The 23,246-nt window shown below is 34.5% G+C and overlaps 1 long non-coding RNA gene across 1 annotated transcript in view; it reads right to left on the bottom strand.

Annotated features, from left to right (window-relative positions):
• Positions 1-23,246, bottom strand: part of LOC149030480 (uncharacterized) — a 48,582-nt gene extending 25,336 nt beyond the window's left edge. Inside the window, exon 1 of the long non-coding RNA XR_016178719.1 lies at positions 22,400-23,246. This is a non-coding gene — a long non-coding RNA (uncharacterized LOC149030480). The remainder of the gene's footprint in view (positions 1-22,399) is intronic.

The raw sequence follows: 23,246 nt of genomic DNA, 5'->3' as shown, positions 1-23,246 counted from the left end.
TATAAAATAAAAGTAGGAGTTTTATATTTAGAAAACATCGATCTTACGATATGAATAATTAATTTGTTTTGCCAAAATTTAACTATTACGCGTTAATCGGTTTTACAATGTTAATTAATTACAAACTCTTATTTTTCACTTCGAAAGTTTTATTTTTAAATTTCTATATTTAATGTTCATTTTTTTAATTATATTTTTTTTTTCCTCGTCCCAATCTGAAATTGAACGCCATATATATATATACACACACACACATACACTTATATCCTTCTCACATATATTTTTTGTAGCCGCCTGGGTAAAGGACTACAGCCAAGTTTCTCGCTCTCTGACATTTCGAATTCGAGAGAGTGAGAGAGGGAAGGAGAGTGAAATAAAAAAAGTGGAAACTCCTCTTCTCGAATTTATCGTCGTCGCGCAACGGTGACCACGCGCGAAAGGCCGAGGATAATTTTTTTTTCTTCTTCTTCTCCTCTTCATCCTCCTCTTCTTCTTCCTTCTTCTTCTTCCTTCTTCTTCTTCTTCTTCTTTTCAAGGCACGAATTCGTGGCTTTAAATCCCTCCCGTAGCTCACGAAGAGGGAGGACGAAAACGATACATCGTATCGAACGTCGCGATATATCATAACACCAACAACGGTGCTTTTTATGGATTTCTCGAGGTTCCATTTCACGAAGGAGGTTGGGAGGATGGGAGGAGGAAAGTGGGAAGATCGACGAGCCGCGATTAAACGATCAACATGGATTGAATTAATCGACAAAAAGTATCATATAAAGGATGATTTACTTATGAAATATTATTATTGATTTGTATTCATTTTTACCCTATCCACCAAAGTTCTTTCTCAAATATCAAATGACGTTGATTTCATTTATCACAAGTATGATTTCTTTCCCATTTTTTGTTTCTTTCTTTTTTTATTCGAGTTTGAACAACGATCCTGTTAATTAATAATGATTATTCGAGTACCATTTAAGTGTGTGTCACGTTTATTAAATTAAATTTTTGTTTTGTTTTATTTGTTAATGCTACTACTTTCATACGTACGTCATTTTACATTAATTTATGGTCGTTCCTTTATCACGGAAATAATTTTTTAGCCCGACAGACAGAGAGAGAGAGAGAGAGAGAAAATGTATTTTTTATCAATTTTCTTTGACGGTAAGATAAATAAAAAAAAAAAAAAAAAAAGAATTGAAATTAAAATCGAGCATACTCGTAATTGATATTTAAATCGAGTCGAGTTACGTAAAAATAGCGTAAAGTATTATTTGCATTTCCGACGAATGAAAGAAAGAAAGAAAGAAAGAAAAAGATAGAGATAAAGTATCAAGAACGAATGTTCAAAGAACAAATCGAAATGATTTCTTTCGGGATAAGAACGTTCTTCATTACATCTAAGAAAAGGGGAACTTTAATGAGAAATTCTTATTTCGTTTTATCACGAATAACCCAGCAAAAGGAATCTCCGTTATAATATATTATTTTTCTACTTTTTCTTTGTATTATTAATAAAAGAATGAAAAAGGAATGAAAAGAAGAAGAAGAGGTGAAGGTGGATTTTCTCATTTTTGATTTACCAACAACAGCAACAACATTAACAACAGGTATGAAGAAAGAGAAAAATGTATAAAACGGGTGCGTAAATGAAGGAGATAGAATCGAAAGAAATCCTTACACCGACTCGATGCAAATTGCTATAGCTTTATATAAAAAATAAAAAAAAAAAAAAGAAAAAAATAAAAAAATAAAGCAAAGAACAAAAGTGTTGTTGAAGGCGTTGCGATTTGCGGTTGGTGGTCATCCCGAGGCAGCGAATTTCAATTACGACGAGTCTTTAGATGGTTGGGTCCACTCTGACGGACTACTCTACGGGTAAGAAAGTTACTCGGCTCGCGGCCAACTACAGTAGCTACCTACTGAGAAATTCGGTAGCTGACTGACTGAGAGGACTGTGCCGCCTTCTCGTAATGAAACATTTCCACTTTACTACAAATTGCCCTTTTCTTATTCGTTTCTTCCTCTTTATTTCTTTTTTTTCTTTAATATTTTCTAGAAACATCCATTCCTTTTTAAGAAACTAACAGAAAAAACCCCGAGACACATTTTTTCTTCTTTCAAACCTTTATTTCAACTTTCATCTTCCAATTACAATTAGGTATAACGCAGACGAAATTATCTTTCCTTTTGATTTTAAATGATTTTAAAACTGACGAAATGAAAGAAATATATATATATATTTTTTTCATCCAAGAAATAATCATACTACGAATGAGAAGATGAAAACCTTCAAAGGGAAGGCATATATATATATATATATATATATATATACCATCGTACCATTCATACCCATAGTATTATATATTTTTGCATTAGAATTCCAATGCGCATCCTTAACGTCTTTTACACTCTATAGGAATAGAATTTCCTTTGCTGCAATGAACGTTGACTACTCGTTATCCGTGATGACGTTTCGAATTGAACTCGAATTTCGATTTTCTTTTATCCTGACGCACCCTCACATGCGTAAACGTGCATCAAAAAATACATACATATATACATAATTATATAAAAATATATTTTATAAATTGTAAAAATAATTTTACTATATGTACTACGAATGGTATAATAAATCTGATGATGCGTACAAATCCACACACACGTATACACATTCTGTCTGTCTGCCTGTCTGTCTGTCTGTCTGTCTGTGAAGATCTTTGTACTTAATAATCCGTCGGATACGATCTCGACGGGGGTGATATATCATTGACGAAGAGTTAAGGCGATAAAAGTAATCAACGGTTTGATAGATCTGACGTATTCTATCGATCTTCCGTCGACATAATGAATCGGTTTTGTCGATATGACGGACCACCTCCCGGGAAAATTTCAAGGAAATCGAAAAAGGAAAGACACAACTTCACGCAACATGATTTTCTCTCATTTCTAAATGCTATCTATGCTTATGGAACGCGTGGCCAATGCGTTCCCATATCTATGAGAAAGAAAGAATGGTATATGCACTATGAAGTTATAGTCTTTCTCTTTCTGTTACGTGGTTCTCTGGTTAAGACCAGGTAGTGGTATGATATAACATTGAAACTGCATTCCACGATGCAACTGATGCACGGCGCCCGTCCAATGGTCGCGTCTAAGTTTGAAAAGACCGTAGAACGTGATAGCGTGCCGAGTAAAGTATTATAATTCTTACTCCCTTCTGTGAATCCCCATATTATCGTAGGATACGTGTGTGTCAGTCAAAATGTTTTCCTATAGCGAAAATTTAACAAATGATTTTATTCTCTTTTTTATTTTTCTCAAAATAACTTATCAATCAGTCAACTTGTTTTTCAATGAGTCCTATCCAACGTTTATTAATTCGTAACATTATTATAACATCGTAATATTTTGTTGATTTTTATCGTATGTATTTTATATCTATGTAATTGTTTTTGAAACTAATGATCCATTTAACATTAACGAATCCTTGGAAACATTCAGTGTTCACTTAAATTCATTAAAAATGAACTAGAAGGATCTGCACACATGTCGATGATCAGATAGCAAGAAACATGGAACTCTTTGAAAATACTCCTCCTCATTTTACTGTAATTTTAATTGGGTTGTTTCTTTCTTGAATTTGTAAAAGGGATATAGGTAGGGTTGTGACAAAAATTACTAGGTCAAACGGATATTCGAACTATGCATATAGATCATCGATATTTCCGGTGTATTCGTTGAGAATTTAAACAGGGTTGAGGATGAGGAAGGAAGATATGGGATTGTAGGAAGGAAAAGAAAGAGGACTAGAGGGAGGGTAAAGTAAAAGAGGGTATATAATTATCCCAACGAAATACTCGTGTAAGTTTTTCTTGTCGACCACACGTGAACCCATAGAACTTTCTTTTGGACGTGGCAATTAGAGTCTCGGTTCGAAAGTATGCGAGTTAATTGTAAATTGAATTTGTTGTACGTGAGCTCGCGTTTGTTTGTTTGTACAATGCGTGAGTGTATGCTTGTAGAAAATACGCGTCGTGTGTGTCGAGATTCAAGAGATGAGAAACAAGCTTCGAGAGAAAAGCATTCGTCAAATAATTGACAAATGAATTTAATTGCTGCACCCGTTTCTTGCTGCCGAATCTTCATTTCTTATTATTCTTATTCTTATTCTTCTCCTTCTTCATTCTTTTCTCTTTCATTTTATTTTTTTTTTTTTTTCGTTTCAAAGAGATGAGAACTAAAAGAAGGATGAAATATTCTTCGCACTAATTACCAGATGATTTAAAGTCCAGCAGCAGCAGCAGCAACATCCTCTTCGCGAATTTAATTCCACGAAGCCGAGTTGTCCATTTAGAAATATATAATACTTCGTTCTTCGAAAAGGAATAACACGTTGAAAGAATATTTCGACTACGTACTTTAAGTTAGATTTTATTATTATTCCTACCTTTAATTTAACTTCTCTCTCTCTCTCTCTCTCTCTCTCTTCTTTTATTATTATCCTTTCTTTCAACATGTTTGTTATCAAGGATCGTTTTAAAAACGATTATTTACAAACCCGTTACTTTATTATCCTACTTAAGTAGAAAATATAATCTTCTCGATAGATTCTTATCCTGATATCTTTTCAAACTAATTTGTTCTGACAAATATGGCAACGTGTAGTACCCGTTTGTCATCGAGATTCGAGATGCGATTTCGATCGCAAGAAACGTATCGCACCCATTTCACATTTGTCATTCCCAACGTAAAAAGAGTGTTTCTGTTTGTTCGGCAAAAGAAAACGTTTTCGGCTTTGCCATTCTTCTCGAACAAATTCCAGATTTTATCTTTTGATTATTTGTTGTACGAAAAATTGTTAACAACTTTTTTCCAGATCTTCAATCTGATTCGTATGGAAAATAAATTTCATTTTAATAATGCGTTTAACGTCGTTAACATTTCTACGAAATAATTTACATGTATGTTAATTTACAAAGAAAAAAAGAAAAGAAAAAGAAACAACAAAATTTATGCTAGTTTGAATAACAGTAGTCGCGAGCGTTGATTAATCTCGCATATAGACGAAAATAATGAACCCTCTTGAGGAATTATTCATCGAAATAAATCGCGCTTAGACTCCTTACCCTATCCTCCCGCCCTTTTATATATTTTTTTCTTTCTTTCCTTCGGTAACATTTTTTCTGGACAATGGTCAGCCGATTTAACTAGCGTCGCCGTTGTTGTTGGCTCGGACTACATGAAAGTTTAGCCACCACTCGTCGAATTTGGGGCCCGCGGCGAATCTGCGATTTAAATTTTGCTTGTCCGTCTTTTCTTGGGTGAGGTTGGGTGGGGAAAGGATAGGGGGATTTTCGAATCGTTAAGGGATCTCCATAAACGAAGGGATGGACTAACGAAGCTTCCTTAAAATACGTTGTCGTGCGTAATACGCTTTGGTGTGCTTATAGTACCTGTTTTGCAGCACGTGGAAGAAAAGGGGTGGAAAAAAGAAGATTTAAAGAAGTAAGAAAGAAAGAAAAAAAGAAAGAGAGAGAGAGAGAGAGAGAGAGAAAGAACACATCTGCCGCTTACCCCATAAACGCACTTGTAAATCAAGACGCGCGTACAAACCGAGTTTATGTCTTTCTCTTTTATTCTAATTCTTTTTATTTTTTTATTTTTATTCTTTTTATTTTGGATGAATTTCTTTTTCCTATTTTTTCTTCTTCATCTTTTGGTGGGGTTGTACGAACTTATATAGAGAAGGAGAGAGAGGGCTTTGAATTATTAATACGAGCACGGTTACTGGTCCAATCAAGTCCTCCCACCTGGCCACCTGGTCGATTCTTAGGCGATGTTCTTTTAGCGAGTCGCCATATTTAAAAGCCCGCATGATCCTCGACACGATTAAGCACCCTCTCTTTCTCCATCTTTTTCTTTCTTTCTCACTTAGTCATTCCATATGTTTTATCTCACTCTTCTCTTAGGATTCGGACCGAGGATAATCAAAGCGAATCTCCGACGATGCGATTAATCCTTCGACCGACTCAGACTCCTAAAACTTTTCCTCTCTTCTTCTTCTTCTTCTTCTTCTTCTTGTTCTTATTCTTCTTGTTCTTCTTCTTAGTTGAGAATTTAAGGAACGATCGTGTTCGAACAATCTCGATGCTTCGAATGAATTTTAATGGGAATGAAAGTAGAAAGAACTTCGTGGGAAATCACGAAACGATAAGATTATGAATGAAAATATATTGAATTAAATTTGTTTATGAAAAATCTATATAATTACATCTATTTTGAAATTTATGTATTGAGATTTAATCTTAAAATGTTTCTTCTTAATAATTCGTTCATTTATTCGATTAATATTTTATTAAAAAATAGTTTTAGTTTAATTTTAATTAATCAGATTGTAAAGAAAACATTTCATATTGGTAACAATGATTATCGGTATTTGTTAAAAAAAAGAGATTAAAAAATCGTTGAAAAGAATAACGGTATTATCATTTCTCATTTAGATAATAGCTTAGAGGAAAAAAATAAAAAAAAAAGAAAAAAAAGGATTGTAGAGGAAGTTGTGTCGGCGCGCGTGGACTACCGTGTGCTCGGAAGCTGGTCGTGCGCGAGCGAGTGAAGGTGAGTGAGCGCGCGTGACGTGCGGTAACCATGGTGGGGATATATATTCCCAGAGAGTGTAAGAGAAAGATATATAGAAAGAAAACAAGTAAAAGAGAGAGAGAGAGAGAGAGAGAGAGAGAGAGAAAGAGATTGCCCAAGCCACGTATATACACGTCGGTTTCTCCCATGGTGAGGAGGAACGCGAAGAGAAGCGCGAGAGAACCCATGCTGCCTGGGTTTGAAATGGTGGTGGGAGGGCGTAGGGTCGGCGCGTGGGCGGCCGCAGGCAGGACGCGCGTCTTGCTTGCTTCGAGAAGGGAGGACTAAGAGACCAAGAGACCAAGAAGAAGAAGAAGAAGAAGAAGAAGAAGAGGAATAACAACAACAACAACACGAATAAGAATAAGAAGAAGATGAAGAAGAAGAAGAAGAGAAGGAAAGTTAGATGAAGGAAGAAGACACAGAGTGTGAGAGAGAAGGAAGAAACGAGAGATGGGTTTCTACTGCCTTGCTGGTTTGCTGGCTGGCTGGCTGGCTGGCTGGTTGACTGGTTGGCTCGTTCGTTCGAACGAACAGCACACGAATATCGCTTTGGCGATAAAGGTAGAAGTTTTATATGACGGTGTGCTTTATGCACGCGGCCTTTTTTATCTGATCGTTTTGCCACCGAGCCCAGGTATTCGCAATAAATTAACTAGCGGTGTGTAATTAAACGGCGGGCATATCGTTGGTCGTTACGCGCGGATCTCTCTAGCAAGAGAGTCCTTCTTTTATCCTTAACATTTTGACCATTCGTCAATAATCATTCGATTTTTTGTGTGAGAAAACTTATACAAAGAAGGGTTTCATACACCCCCCCCCCTTCCCATCTCTATGGGATTATCGTTTTTCAATTTGGACTCATTTTATTATATTTCAGGATTTCTATTCCCGGATATTTTTTTAAAATTATTTTATCTATTTAAATTACACATATTCTCGAATATCATTTTAATAATTCAAAAATTTGTATTCAAAAATCAATCGCAAAATAATCTTTTAAATATTAACAACAAAAACAACGAGAAGTTTCTAACAAGTATTTTATTTTTTACGAAAAATAAATAAAGAAAGAAAGAAATAAAAATACAGAAAGATGTTTTTTTTTTCAGGTAAGGAGGTAAAGAGGTAAAACGTTATATGAACATACGGAAAGGAACCTTAATTGCGTTTAACTCCTGGATTACCTTTAGCAGTTGGCGTGTATCCGTATTACGTTTTTCTTTCTCGGTTCTACGTATATATATATATGAACTTTTATGTATGTGTACTCGTATATACAAAACACACATACATATATATATATAAAACGTGATGACGGTGACAGTGAAGAAACGATTCCGACGGGATTCGAGAGAGGAACGTAACGAGCCGACGGCGACTAATTTGTCCGTTCGGCAAATTGAAATTACAGGTTAGCCACGGCGACGACGACGAAGACGACGAAGACGAAGCAAACGAACAACCTCGGAGAAAGAGTAGAGCTCTTTTAAAGAAAGAGAGAAAGAGAACTCCTCACTCGCGCGTTGAATTATCGCAGCTCGATGTATCACCACAAAAAGGCGCGAGCTTGAATCAACGAGTAATCGTATCTCTCTCTTTCTTTTTTTGTTTTTCTCTTTTTATCTCTGTCTTATTTCATTCCGTTCTCGCAGTCTTACCTTTTCAGACACACCGGCTCGTTCGAGAAACTTTCACCATGATATCGTCCTCGTAATCGCCTTTCCTGAAGATCACTGAATTTCTATCCTACGAATGATCTTCGAGACTTCATCTCGATCATTCTCTCGTGAATTGTTTTTTTATTAACAAAATTCCTTCTTTTTTTTTAACCACACTTTCCTCTACTTTTTCATCACCCCATTTCATTGTATCTTTTTTTTTTTATTTCTTTACTATTTCATTCTTATCTCAGCGAAATATACGTCTCACTTTTTATATACTACTACTACTTTTTTATTTTATTTTTTGTCTATTTTAAGAAACTATCTCATCTTCATTTCGTTCATCTCGTACGTTTGTTCGTTCGTTCGTTTGTAAATGTCATCGATTTTCTTCATTCGAGAATGAACGAACGAACGAACGAACGAAAGAAGTCTCTATAGTAATAGAAATTCTCCCACGCACGTTCACAGTATGAATCGTTCGATGATTTTTGCTCGATCGAATGGAATTAATTTGTCTCACGTTCCACCCTTGGAATTCACCGTATAAGGTCGATGGATTGGATTGCTATCGTTTCAACTAGTTCCTATTTTCTTTTTTTCTTTACTTTTCTTTATTTTACAGTTCCACACGCGAAAGAGTAAGAGTAAGAGAAAGAAAGAGAGAAAGAAAGAGAGAAAGAGAGAGAGAGAGAGACAGGAGGAGGAAAAGTAAAGTAAAGTTCCCGTTTCATTTTCTAAGAAGACGAGAAATGATATCTCGTTGAGAAATCTAGTTGAGAAATTCTTCGCAGTTTGTTCTTCCCAACTCGTAATACGTTTCCCTTTTTCTATTTTCTTATTCTTACCTTTTTTTTTCTTCTTCTTCTTCTTCTTATTATTATTATTATAAGAATAAAAAGTAAAACGATGTGCCACGTTAAATCATATATTTTTTTTCTTGTCCATAAATTTACGAGATGTGTGTAAAAAATGATATTAATTACCTTGTTGAATAGAAAGATTTATCCTATTTTTGTATGTTCTTTTTTTTTTTGGTTTTACTATTAAATCAATATGCTGAAATTAATTTCATACATTTATTCACTAGAAACATTAATAATTGTGGGATTGAATTTATAACAAAACAATAACGAATAAAATAAAAAATAAAAATATTATAATTTAAATGGAACAAGAGAAGAATTGTATTCGTTGTAACGAAAATCATAGTCGACTTGTTAATTGGATCTCGTTTATTCTCAATTGGAATTTTTATCGATACACGGTTAAGAATGTATCGATATCTTATACCGCTTAAGGGTGTCGGCGTGCTCCTTGCAATTCATTACAGCTCAATAATATGTAAATCGCTATGACTTTCTCCTTCAAGGAAGAAACTTATCGTTATTCTTCATCTTGTGCATCAATTGTAGTTGTGGTACCTTAACGTTTGTTTGAGACTCTTCTTAAACGACGATCTTTTCGATAATAAATCAATGAATGAATCCATGGTGTATGCACATATACATGCTCGTCGACTTTCCCTTTAGTTTTAATCACACGTAAAGAATTAATTTTTCTATTTTTTCTCTTCTTTTATTTTTACCTTAAGTCCATTGATCAAATGTATCGAGTACGCGTAAACGTTTCAATACCATAAACAATATTTGGTAAAGGATATAAAATAAAATTGACCTAATTGCATTTGAAACAAGTAAAATTACACGGAACAATCAAACCTTTCAATTTGTATACACACACACACATACACACACAATTTGTTTTAAATCTCAAGTCGGAATATAAATTTAAAATGAAAATAAAAATGAAGAGAACAAAATTGATATCAAAATTTGTTTTCTTAAGATTGTCAACATAATCTAGAAACATGGTCGATGACGAAGAGTAAAACTATTATGAAAAAGGATTGGGAGGACCTGTTTATCAGAACTTCGGCAATCCTGTTGAAAAATAAGGAATGCGAGGGTGTCCTTCGTTCTCAATTAAGTTGTATCAAATCTACGATTGAGTGGCTCGTGAGTTTCGCGAAATCCGCCGCCATAAAAGTCCACCGTTTGCTGTTTCCCATAATCTACGGGGAGTGGTTAGGGGGTTCGGTGAGGTACTGGAAACGACAAAAGGGAACTTGGGACGTTGATACTACTGACCGCGAACCGGTGTTGAAGGATAGAAAGTGACAGAAAGAAAGAGAGAGAGAGAGAGAGAGAAAAGAAACAAAAAGATAAATAGAAAGGGAAGGATAATAAACAGGTAGTAGGAAAGAGTAAGAGAGACAGGTTGGTAGGAAAGATAAAGAAATAGTGAGAAGTGTTAGAGAAAGAGAAAGAAAGAGAGAGAGAGAGAGAGAATAAGAGATAAAAAGAATTGGTGGACCTGGCAAATTCTCGAGTTCCTTCTCTTCTTCTTATTCTTTTTATTTTTATTTTTATTTTTGTCTTCTTCTTCTTCTTCTTCTTCTTCTCGTTTTAGCTTGAGGGAAAGGAAAGGCGCGCAGGAGGTGTCCAGGTGCGGAGGTGACTCTCTACGATAACTCCTTCAGCTTTATGCCGTGGGTGGTTTATACTTTACGATGCGTACCGCTTCGTGGACAATCAGAGGAGGCTACAGCAGAAGAAGAAGAAGAAGAAGAGACGACGAAGACGACGACGACGACGACCAACATTCGGGCTCTTATTTCTTCGACGTGCAACACAACACAACCACTGGCACTGTTCTTCCCTTTTTTATTTTACATTTTTCATTTTATCTTCTTCTTCTTCTTCTTCTTTTGATTTCATAGTTGGAAGATTTCTTCTCTTGACGACGACTTGGCGCCGTTGATCACGAGAAGAAGACTATAACGAACCGTGTCTATACTGTAAAACACAATTATGATAACTCGAAATAATCGAAGTTATTATTATTTTTTTTTTCCATTCCAATTGATTCGATAATAAATTTGACCACGTTTTCTACTGTGTGTTTCCATTTTTTTTTCCTGAAAATTTTTAATGTTTGTTAACATATAGCAATATCGATAAGAGAAATTATCCAATTATTTGTATTATGTCGGTAGGAGATTTCTCTGTTTTTTTTTTATTTTCTACTTTCTTACCGGTTATTTTTTTTTGTTTTTTAAGTTATTAGTAGTACCTAAGTGTAAGAATAATTATTGGTCTTCAATTCATTTTGTACGCCTTCCCTATAATTATTCCCTCTTTCTCTCACACTCTTACACTTTTTCTTTGTTTTTATTTCTCTCGTGCTACCACCATCGATCACAATTTCTTTCATTCGGCGGATACTAACCATAAGAGCAGCAGGTGTAGTTGTTAGTAGAGGTAATCGTCGTCGAATGAAGCAGCTAAGTGACGCAACGAGTCCTTCGCGATAAATCAAAGTTCGAAGGCACTCTCTCTCTCTCTCTCTCTCTTTCTTTCTCTTTCTGAATATTTCAAGATTGCCAGATCAACGTACCAATTTTCTTTCCACAGAGTGAAAGCAGATTTCGAGACTTGAGTACGACCTCGCAACACCAACGTCCATTCGTCTGTTCGTCCGTTCGTCCGTCCGTCCGTCCGTCCGTCCGTCCGTCCATTCATTTCGAACATTGCAACAACGATAGGTGCGATAAATGCAATTATTTACGCTCGATTAAGAACACTCGGTCGAGTACCGCGAAGGGCCGCGAGGCGAACCAGATCAAAAATGTTCGAGGGATGAGAGAAGGTGAGTGGTGACCGAGGGGGACTGAGGAAGGGGTTGAGGAGGAGGGAAAGAGAGAGAGAGAGAGAGAGAGAGAAAAAGCGTGTCTTGCGATCGAATTCGCAGATTTCAAAATGCCGGTGCCTCTCGCCCGCTCGAATTTTAAGCAGATTATCTCCTCCAACGTTCACGGTAGTATCCTTATTGTGAAATCGCTATACTCTTATATTCCTTCCTTCGGGATCCATTTATTTTTTGTTTTTATCTTTCACCCAACATTGAAGGATACACCTTTATATATTATTTCGTCATTTAGAATTTAAAATCTAATTTAATTCATGTAAATACTATTCTAATAATTTGTAATTTTATAAATCGATTATTTGTAACGTAAGATGAGATATTTTGTAAAATAAATCCATCTTTATCGTGATAAAAATGTTTGAATCAAAATATAGATCATATTACTGAACATTAAATATAATAACAAAAAAATGATACGAATTTAATATACATCAATAAAGATTTACAGATATATGATTGTAAAAGATTGTATAAATAATTGACAATAAGAGTAAATATTATATTACCGTTGTCCTCATGAAAGTCTTCATCTTCGTTATACCGTTTCTTTACACCTTACACGGTCAACGATTTCCAATGGTGTAGTATCACGTTCACCAACGTAGGCCAGTAAGTCATTCGCAAAGTTCGAATACCCGAACTTTTATTTATTCCGCACGTGTACGCGAACATCGTACACATACATATATACATATCTTTCTTTCTCATTCATTCTTGTAACAGCTTCCAACGGTGGTCCATACCAAATTTCATTGGCGTGTGAGAATTGATGCATCGTCGTGTACAAGAATAATTCACCATAGTGTTGTCTCTCTTCACGTCGAAGAGTCCTGCTTCTTAAGAAATATTCCAGTCGCGACCCACACATAAACACATATAAACGCACACACAATACTGCTGAGAAAAGCAACGCGTTTACGACGTAGGTAGGGGACACTCGCGTGTACTTACAACGAGCTATAAGAGACAACGTGATTGGTGTATATCAAGTGAAAGAAGAAAGAGAGAGAGAGAGAGGAAGTATTCGAAATAAATCACGGAACTAGGCACAACAGGTGTACGGATTGCCTCACAATTCAGGTTTTTCTCTCTCTTTCACTCTTTCGTACATCTCTCTTCGTATGTGACACTAGAGAAAAGGAAGATTCATACTTTAGAGTCCATACTCGTATCCTTACACGCAGTATGCGAGCATACTTTTCCTGAATCACCAAATATGTGTTCTCTCGGTATTCATGAAAAATATGTAAGCATCGTTGAGTTTAACATAAGCAATCTTTCTTTCGTGTCTTCTTGTATGTAAGACGTACACATTTATGTGGTATTTTCTATTTTATTTAACTATCCTTCACATTTGATATGGCTACCTTTATTTTCCCACGAATTTTTATTCTACAAATTGTTCCCTTGATTCTATACAATTTGTTTTTTTCAAATATATAATTAACAGTACAATTTTAACATTGGTATAAATCATTCCATCAGGAAGCAATCAATTGTACGTAAACCCGTTCTTGGTATAACAACCCTTAAACGTTATCCTACATTTCAACCGATTCGTTTTAATTTCTTCAAATATAAAAAAAAAAATCCAATTAATAAGACTACGTATATTTGGTTGTTAGGTAAGAATTGGAATCGAAATCGAATGAAGATAATCAAAGGTCCGGAGGTAAAGAAGGTTGAAAGGACGTTCGTGCAAGGTGGATCTTGTTATAAACGGTGAGATAAATCAGAGGGTAGAAGAGAGAGAGAGGGGTAAGAAGGGCTTCGATGAAACCGTTTATAACGAGTTTCTAAGATCTATCTATGAGTTAGTGAAAGAAAAAGAAATTCCACCACTCGTGGTGTAATGCTTCTTCTTCTTGCCTCTCATACTACTTATTTCTTTCAATCTCTATCTATCTCTTTCTCTCTATCATCTATCTATCATTCTATATCTCTTTTTATCCTAGCAGTTGGTCTATCCTATTATTACGCAGGCCTGCCAGCACACTCCCACGCCGTAGGTAACTTGATCGGGGTTAATCTGACCCTGACCTGTGCCTATGCCAGCACCTGCGTGTGGGACCCAACCTAATTCTAATTTTTTTTCTTCTAAGCCCCCTTCTCCCCTACAAAAAGCCTCACCCATTTAAAGCCCTTTCCTTCTTCTCTTTCCTATATATATATATTTATTTTTTTTTTTGTCTCGTTTTTTAACGTAGACTTTGCAGCAACACCATGGCATACCCTGCCATACCATGCCATTCCACATTCGAACATCTCGCGTCCTTAGGAGAAGAGAAAAGATAAGACTTACTGATAAGAATTCTTTTCTCGTTACGAACGTCCCTATCTTTTACGGGCTACAAGGGACCCAGAATGTGTGCTTTGCTGCTCGTGCGTTAAGTTCGAAAACGTGATGAATCGTCTCTTTCTCGCGATTCTTCCTTTTTTCATCAAACGAACACATTCGTGTGTGTTTTGTGGGAGAAATGCCAAAAGTATCTTCTCGCTGCTGACTCCTTTCTTTATTTGGGTACTCACTTGCTTTTGTCATTCAGATCTTTAACGGATTTCGATGGTGTCGAATTTAATGGAAATTTTGTAAGATATTATATTTAATTTTTTATTCAAATTGTATCAAATATTTTTCTTCTTAAATTACCAGCGAAATCTGATAAATAAATCATAGGTTTCTTAAGTTCAGTTCAATTAAGTGGAAAGTTTAATTTCTCATTTCCTATTCCGTCTTAGTTAAGTTACTCTCGCTTGATCCGTTTGTAACTTTTTAAATTTTTATTTTATTTTTTTTGTTTTTTTTTCTTACAAGAAAACAATAGACTCTCTGTGTTGGATAGAATGAAGTAAGAAAAGGCGTCTTCTTCTTCTTCATCGTGTTCTTGTACATCGGTACCAGATGCCGCCTTTAATATACCAACAACGAGGAATAGAGAGAGCATAACCCTTTCAGACACGATTTACGATCTCGTCTAGAAAAAAAAAAAAAAGGAAACAAAATCTTGCTTCCCAGTTTCTCTAAATTAAATCCAACGTTTCAAGTTTGTGTAAACGATACTACCGACTAACTAAGAGATAATGTTTTGCGGTCACACACTTTCCTTAATTAATATTAACGTTTATACAGAAAGGAAATAAAACAAAATTAAATAAGACCTTTTGGAAGATGAAAAACGTGAAGAAACTTTTTTTACAAAATATCAAAAATATCAAACCTTCCCCATACACCTCGATAAACAAATTACGTCAAGCATTGATAAAAGATATGATTTCAAAATAAAATATAATAAGTACCTAACAATCTTTATATAGTTTGTGGGTATCTTCTTCTATCTTTCATCCTTTGATTTTATTTTTGTTTTTTACTTAATTCACCATGTAGCATATAAAAATATAACAAGTATTATGGGAAATGTATCGAAGTTGAGATGTGGCAGGTGTAAGGACCGTATAAGGTTAAAAGGCCACACGTTCTTGTGGTCAAGTCTCTCTCTCTCTCTCTCTCTTTTTATCTTATATTTTGATCTTTCTCTGTCTTTCTTTCTTTCTTTCTTTCTTTCTATCTCTTTCCACGAAGACTAAACTCGCTAAGGATAAACGCGGAACGACTCGCTCGTGCCTGGGACTTCCACGCGAGGAGGAGTTATTATACGTTGCGAACGCCCACGCGTGGCTTTCTCAGCTCTCCGCTTGGTTCTCGCCGCCGCAGGAAACCGAAAACAGAGAGAAGATGAAAAGAATCAAAAATAAAAATGAGATGAGAGAAGAGAAGAGAAGAGAAGAGAAGAGAAGAGAAGAGAAGAGAAGAGAAGGAAAGGAGGTGTGCGAGAGGGAAAGGAAGAAAAGAAGAAGAAAAAAAATTAAAAGGGACTCGTGACTTGTAGAGGAAAGAGGTGGACGAAAAGGAGGAGAGAAAGGGTAAAGGGATGGGGGAGAGTGTAGGAGGAGGTGGGGTGAAAGGGCTTGTTTTGTTTTTTCGGCGTATATCCACGGAAATTGGACGTCGAGTCGTGAACGAGCCGTTAGGCTGTAAATCTCCAATCTTTCTTTCTCTTTTTTATTCTTTATGTTTCTCTTTCTGTTTCTCTTTATCTTTATCTTTCTCTCTCTTTCTTTTACTTTGGGAGAACTTTGTGGGACGACCTACTGAGCCAAAGGTAGAAAGACCCGTTTCTGAATCTTCAGATTTACACTTTCGTTTGTTCCTATGGGGTTCCACCAATATTCTGATAATCAAAATCAGAATTTTCATTTTTATTCATATATTTTTCTTGTCTTTTCTTTATGAGAATCATAAGATTCGATGAAAGATAATAATCGTGAGTTTTGTGTATATAATCGTGTATTTTTTCTCTCTCCCACGCAATCCAATTATTTTGGTTGAATTTATTCGAATTATAATTTTTCTAAAATGAACGAATAAGTGTTCATTAATATTAAATAAATTTATGTTGGAAAATTATTATGTTGGAATTGAGAAAAAAGAGAGTGGTGCTTGTGTTACGGTTTGATAAATCTTTTTGGGGTTAGTACGAAATAATATTTTCGTAACAGTCTAGACGACGCTTGGAATAAATCCAGACATTATTATCGTTGCATTAGGCTAATTAACGAACAAGTTTTAATAATACCTGCAAAACTTTATACACGCGTTCTCGTAATATTACCCAACGTCGATTTAATGAATCTTCTCGGTAAAGTGAAAATTATTATCCAGCGAAATTTGTGTTTTTTAATTTTTAAAGTTTCTCCTTTAACTTTTTGCTCTTTTTATTTCTTTTTTATTCTTTTTTTTTGTTTCGTTAAAAAAAAAAAAATGTTCAAACGGCAAATGAACAGTCTCGTTAATAACATTCGCATTACCTTCCAATTATATTAATAGCTTTTGCGTTTTGTATCATTGAAAAAAATGAGATAGCCCGATATATAGGTTCTGTGATTCTTCGAAACGCCGAAACACGAAACACGCGAAGATTCGTGACTAATAATACAAGATATCTCGATGGTTAACCTCGTGGGACGTATTTCCCCATGATATCCCACAGTGTATTGGCTAAATTTCGACACAATGATCCACCCGCTGACTCGTAAGCCTTGTGTGTGTGTCTGTGTATTTCTTTTATTGGAAAAAAATTAACTTAGATAGCACAGATAGAACTGAATTCGATTGATCGATGCACGGGTTCGATTTCGATAAATTGCAACTCGATCATTAGTCATAATTTTTTTTTCCTTTTTTACTATAATAATCGTTGAATGAAAAGTGAATCTTCAGAAGAAGAAAAAAAAAAGAAACAGAAGAAGCTTCTTCCATTTATTTTCTCTCCCAAATTCGATCTTTAAAATTAAGATAAATAATTATCAATATTATCTAGAAAAAGATCTTATTATGAATATCCAATGAGACAAATTAAACTGAACTTATTCCTAAAAAAAGTATTACGATGAGTTTAAGAAAACTTAGATAGCAACTTGAATTCAGGTGTGTCGTCTAGTCGATAGAACAAACACTCACGTGTCAACCGGAAGCGGAAATGTCTAGGTGGGAAAAGGTGAATGCCACAAGTGGCAATGCGACTAAAAAGTCTAATGACGCGCATATAAATGTACCGAGTGCTGTTGATGGTGCATCCGTGAACTTAGAAAGATGACACATGTAGATAAGACACCTTAAACGATTATTCCTACATACAGGATTATTCATCGTAAAAACGTACAAACATTTTATGTCCTGTCCATGGGAAAGATGTGAGCTAACATTTATTATCATAAATTTTGATAACCATGACGTGTTTTTTGTTTTCCTATGAACATGAGTTCAAACATTTACGTTCTACGAATATCGAATATTAATAATGATAACAAAATTAAATCGATCTTTCTAATATTTATACTATTAATAACAAAATTCTTTACTTTACATTTTATTATAGAAGAAAAAACACAAGCAACGTTATTTCCATCGTTCTAAGAAACGTAATCCAAGTAAGTATATGCGTGCGGAAATTTTTATTGTCAATCCTTTTTCTTAACCTATAGCACATATTAAACACATATAAACCACGTTATACGCGGATATTTTAATGTTCTAACGGTAAAGATGAGACGATAAAATAATAACGTGTACATATAAGAAGAATTTCACGCGTAGGATATTTAAAAATAATATAATAATTACTGGCAAAACAAATCTTCAGTTTGATTTTTTCTGAAAGAGTCAGGAATTGATGGAGGAGGGGAGTTAACAACGTGGTACTGTTTGCATGTTAACATCATCGTATTTCATCTTTTATGGTATTAAGTAGTACAAATGAAAGGACTTTCTCTCCGTGATCGTCGTTTGCCGTCGTAAGTTTTCGTGCCACTAAAAACTCTCCTCCTTTTTTTTTTCTTCCCCTTCCTCCACAACTGATTCACCTCCTTATCCACCTCCTCCTCCTCCTCCTCCTTCTCTTAATAGCGCGAAAAAGATTTCGGAAAGGATGCACGTGGCTAACGACAAGTGGTGGCACTTAAATCGATACAGGTGTTTCTTCGTGCAACATTTCCGAACTTTATCTGCGTGCACGGTTGCATGACCCAAAGCTGTAAGAACCTCAGGGAGTGAGGAGTATTCATAAATATTTGATCTTCCATCCTTCCTCTTTTCTATACTCTTATTTTTTTTTCTTTTTTTTTTTTCGTTCTTTCTTTCTTTCTTCCGGCCAAGTAAAATGCACTTTGGAAACTGTAATTTTTAAAGAAAAATTCCCTCGGCATTTCTTTCTCCTCTAACATTTTTAAACTTTAAGCTCATTTCTTCTTAGATTTGATTTTTTATTTATAAGTATATACAGATACATAGATAAGATATTATTCAAATTTAATCTACTATGATAAGATTTTAATCCTTCTTTTAATATCGTAAAAACTTGTCCTATCGGTGATAATCCTTTTCGTCGATAGTTTTAAATATCATTTTTTTTCTTTTTGTTATTTTCTTATTAATTCTTCTTATCTGATAAAATAAACCTTGTGTAAAAATTAATCACTATAAATAATAATCATTTTAATGATGATTTAAATTAAATAATTATCTATTGAATTCGTTTGAAAAATTAAGAAAGAGAGAGAGAGAGTGAGAGTGAGAGAGAAACAGAATAGGAAAAAAAAGAATACAAGGAAATAAATAAAAGTTTCGTGATTCATCTAATTTGGAGCATTATACTTCGTGATGAATACGTGGTCTGTGTTTTGAACATTGCCGCTTCTTTTTAATACCGGACAGAATGAAAAGGAAAGGGAAGAACTAGTCGTTAAGGAGTAACATAAGAGCAACACCATGATGCGAGCCCATGGGTAGAAGATAATCAGGCATGCCGTGGTAATTCTCGTTCGGGGGCGTGCGAGAATAATGCATTGCTTGAAATATTTAACGAGAAGATAATTTGGCGAAGGTGCTTCTACCTACGAATAAAACGCCTTTCTTCTCCTCCTCCTCCTCCTCCTCCTTCTCCTCCTCCTCCTCCCTCCTTCTTCACCACCCCCTTCACCCCAATACACCTCTTTCTTTTCTTACACGTCCAATCTATGTGAGATTCTTACTCGCGAGTTTGTTGCTTGGAACCATTCTCTGAAACGACTTTTAAGCGTGGGAATTGAAAGTTAGTATTCTTATTATCATTATTTACCATTATCCTTATTATTATTATTAGTATTATTATTTAACAAACGATAAGTTAGGTTCGTTGGTAACATATGGTAGATACTGTACGAGTGCGTTATTTAAAAGCTACCTTATCAATTTTCGATCGTACAAATGGTACCTCGGTTTAAAATATTTATACAATATATAGATATGTATACATTTTTCTTTTTATTTATCCTATTATTTATATATTTTTATATCTGTAGTTATATGCAATTTATAACTCGTAGTGATCGTTAACGAGAGAAATGGATCGTGGAATTTGATTACGATGGCAGATGTTACTTTCGAAATAAAAAATTGCTGAGGGTATCATTTGAACGGGTTTAACGTTGTACAGATTTTATACTAATCTATCTTTCTACTACTACTACTATTACTACTTTAATATTTTATATAAATTATTTTCTAGATAAAAGGTAAGTTAATAATAAATATATTTTATTATGCTACACTATTACATACTATAAGAAAAAAGATAAAACACACACACATAATTTCTAATCATTATTTTAATATCAGGATTTAAATCATTTTATTATCAGTAAATATATATATGTTGCTAAAATTGTTTAGAAATATCTATTGTGTAATATTATTTCAATGATATAATATTCAAATGATTGAAACATTAAACTCACGTTTACGCGTACGATCGTTTGCGGTTCGTCCACGTGTCATGAGCAAAAACGTCATATCCGCACACGCGTCACGGTTAGGAAGTAATTCTGAATGATTAATTAACGAGACAAAGATGCGGAACTCGTGTGACCGGAAATATATGTAAAGAAAAGGCAAGAATGAAAAAGAGTCAATTCTAAATGTAAGAGAGAGAAAACAAAGGAAGAACTTCGCCACGTTTAATCGATCTCATCTTTAGCATTGTAATTACTTCAAGTACTTATTTTAGAATCACTGTTAAAAGTATTCTATTTATTACAAATGATATTTCTAATAATAGAGCAACCCCTATCCTCTTCTTTTCCCAACTCACCCTTTCAAAAAATTAATATCCATATTTTTTCTTGTTTTTTTTTTTTTTCAAATTATTTCACAGACTTCATTTAATTTTAAATACACTAGGGTCAGATCAATTAAGTTAATTACTTTCACAGGATGTATAGAATATATGTATATATATATATATATAATTTTTCTTTTTTTCTGGATTGACGGAAGTATTAATTAAAAAGATCATATCGATTTAACAAATTAATTACATACTATGACAATATTCTTTGCCAGTTATCCTTTGCTAAGTGGATAATCTTGAAAATGACTACCGAATAATACTATAAAACGATTACATTCTTTTATTCTTTTATTCACGAAGTAATCTCCTTAAAAAAGGATTCTTAATCCGATTGTCAAAAGTAAATCAACGTCGGATAAAAAGTCGTCCACATGAATTTTTCTATTATTTTATTTATTTTCTATACGTCTAACTTATTTATATTTGATACCTTATATTTTGGAAGTAATTTAGTAAATTACAAACCTTGAACAAATATTATATATATATATATATACATACCGAGATTATGCATTCGAAATCATCGTCGTGGTCGTCGTCATATTTTTTATTTCTCTCTTACTCTTTCTCCTTTTCATTCTGGTTCTGTTCTTATACGTTTTTTTCTTTCTGTTTTTTTTTCTTTTTTTGTATTCTTTTGAGAGTAGTATTCGCAAGTACGGTAGGATTACACGCATCCCGCAGGGACTTTGGAGATACGACAAAAAGCTACGGAGGGTCCAGGGAGACCTTACCGAGTGAAGAAGACGATAAAAGCCGATGTTCCTCGTACACGTGACGGCTTAATAATTACGCGGGTGGCCCGCGAGAATCTGTTTTACATGCTGCTGCATAATAACTATGATTTTCTTTCTCTCTCTCTCTCTCTCTCTCTCTCAATCTTTTTGTTTTGTTTTTTTTCCCTCCCCCTTTCACTCTTTTTGTCTCTCGACAGACTTGCGTGCTCCAATTCTCTATGGAAAGGGTGGAGATGTGCGAGTATCTCTCGCGTCAAAAAGCTCACTGCACGAGAAATGAAACCTGCAATCACCGTCCGAGAAAAACGCGATACTTTCACCGATCGTTATATCTCTCTCACTCTTTCTTTATTTCATATACACCTTATTGTTCTACCTTTTCAACGTGTTTCATATGTACGAATCTACATAACAAGAGATTATGCACTCGTTTTTTTTTTTTTGGATAAAAATATATACGTATACGTAACCATGGTAATTCCATTTTAAGTTCAGTCATTTTGTGGATGTCAATCATTTTGATTTTTAACACCTCGACTGACAAGTATTATATTAAATATTTTTTCAAAAAAAAAAAATATATATATATAGAATTTATATTTGTTAAATATTATAAGTTATATTGTTGAACGAAATAGGATTTTTAATAATTTTATTTATGAAATATACTTGCAAGCTTCCCTTGTTGTTATTTCAATAACACTCCTATCATATTCACGTCAACAATTTATTAATAAAAACAAATTTATTATTACAATATGCAAATCGTCAGTCGTTAAAATAGAATTACACGAAAGTTTAAGATTTTCTTTCGTTTATACAAACCGGAAGAATTCGAATAAGAAACTTGCAATTTCTTACTTACAACTAACTGTATCCAATCTCATGAGAAAGAAGAAGATTCAGCAAGTAGAGAGAGCCTTATCTCACTCGAACCAGTTTAATGCATATACATATACATATATATATATATATATCTGTAACTCTCCGATAGAGAAGAAGAATAACAAGAAGAATAAGAGAACGTATAAAGCCGTCGATGCACATGGATTTATGCCAAGTTCTCTTTCCTCTTCTTCTCTCAACTATACATCTATACTTGTTTTTCTTTATCTCATTTTCTCACAGACACTTCTTACGCGGAACGCAGATGCGTCACGCACGCGAGAATCGAATGCAAGCGAGCTACGTAATCCTTTCTGGCTACTAATAGCAGACGGGAATCGTGAATTCAATTGCTCCTGAATTGATGCTGCAGCAACGGCGGCACAAGCAACATCGACTGAGTGAGATAGAAGAGAAAAGAAAGATAAAGTATTTAAGTGAAATAAAGATAGAAAGAGAAGGAGAGAGAGAGATACACGCGAGTCGAGTCCGTCGAATGCAGCACCAAGCACGTACGTTTAATCGTAGGTGAAAGAGGAAGGTGGTCCCCGGTGTACCGTTTCTTATGGGTGCATTCGTTTGAAGAAGAGAGAGAGAGAGAGAGAGAGAGAGAGACAGAGAGAAGGATGGAACGAGAGTGTCGACAGGATTTTATAGAAGAACAAAAGATTGCAAGAAAACCGACGGACGTTGGTTAGGGTTAAATGTTCTCTTCAACGTTTTTAACCGATTACTATAATATACGCGTGTATATAAGTTTTATATGTTTCATTATATTATACTCGTTAATATATAATTTATTCTTTTTTGTTTTTTTTTTTGGAAAT

This window comes from Polistes dominula, unplaced genomic scaffold (assembly GCF_049000335.1).
Source record: "Polistes dominula isolate Pdom_NZ unplaced genomic scaffold, Pdom_raw_medaka contig_18, whole genome shotgun sequence".
NCBI lineage: Eukaryota > Metazoa > Arthropoda > Insecta > Hymenoptera > Vespidae > Polistes > Polistes dominula.
This window is presented reverse-complemented; position numbering and strand designations above follow the sequence as displayed.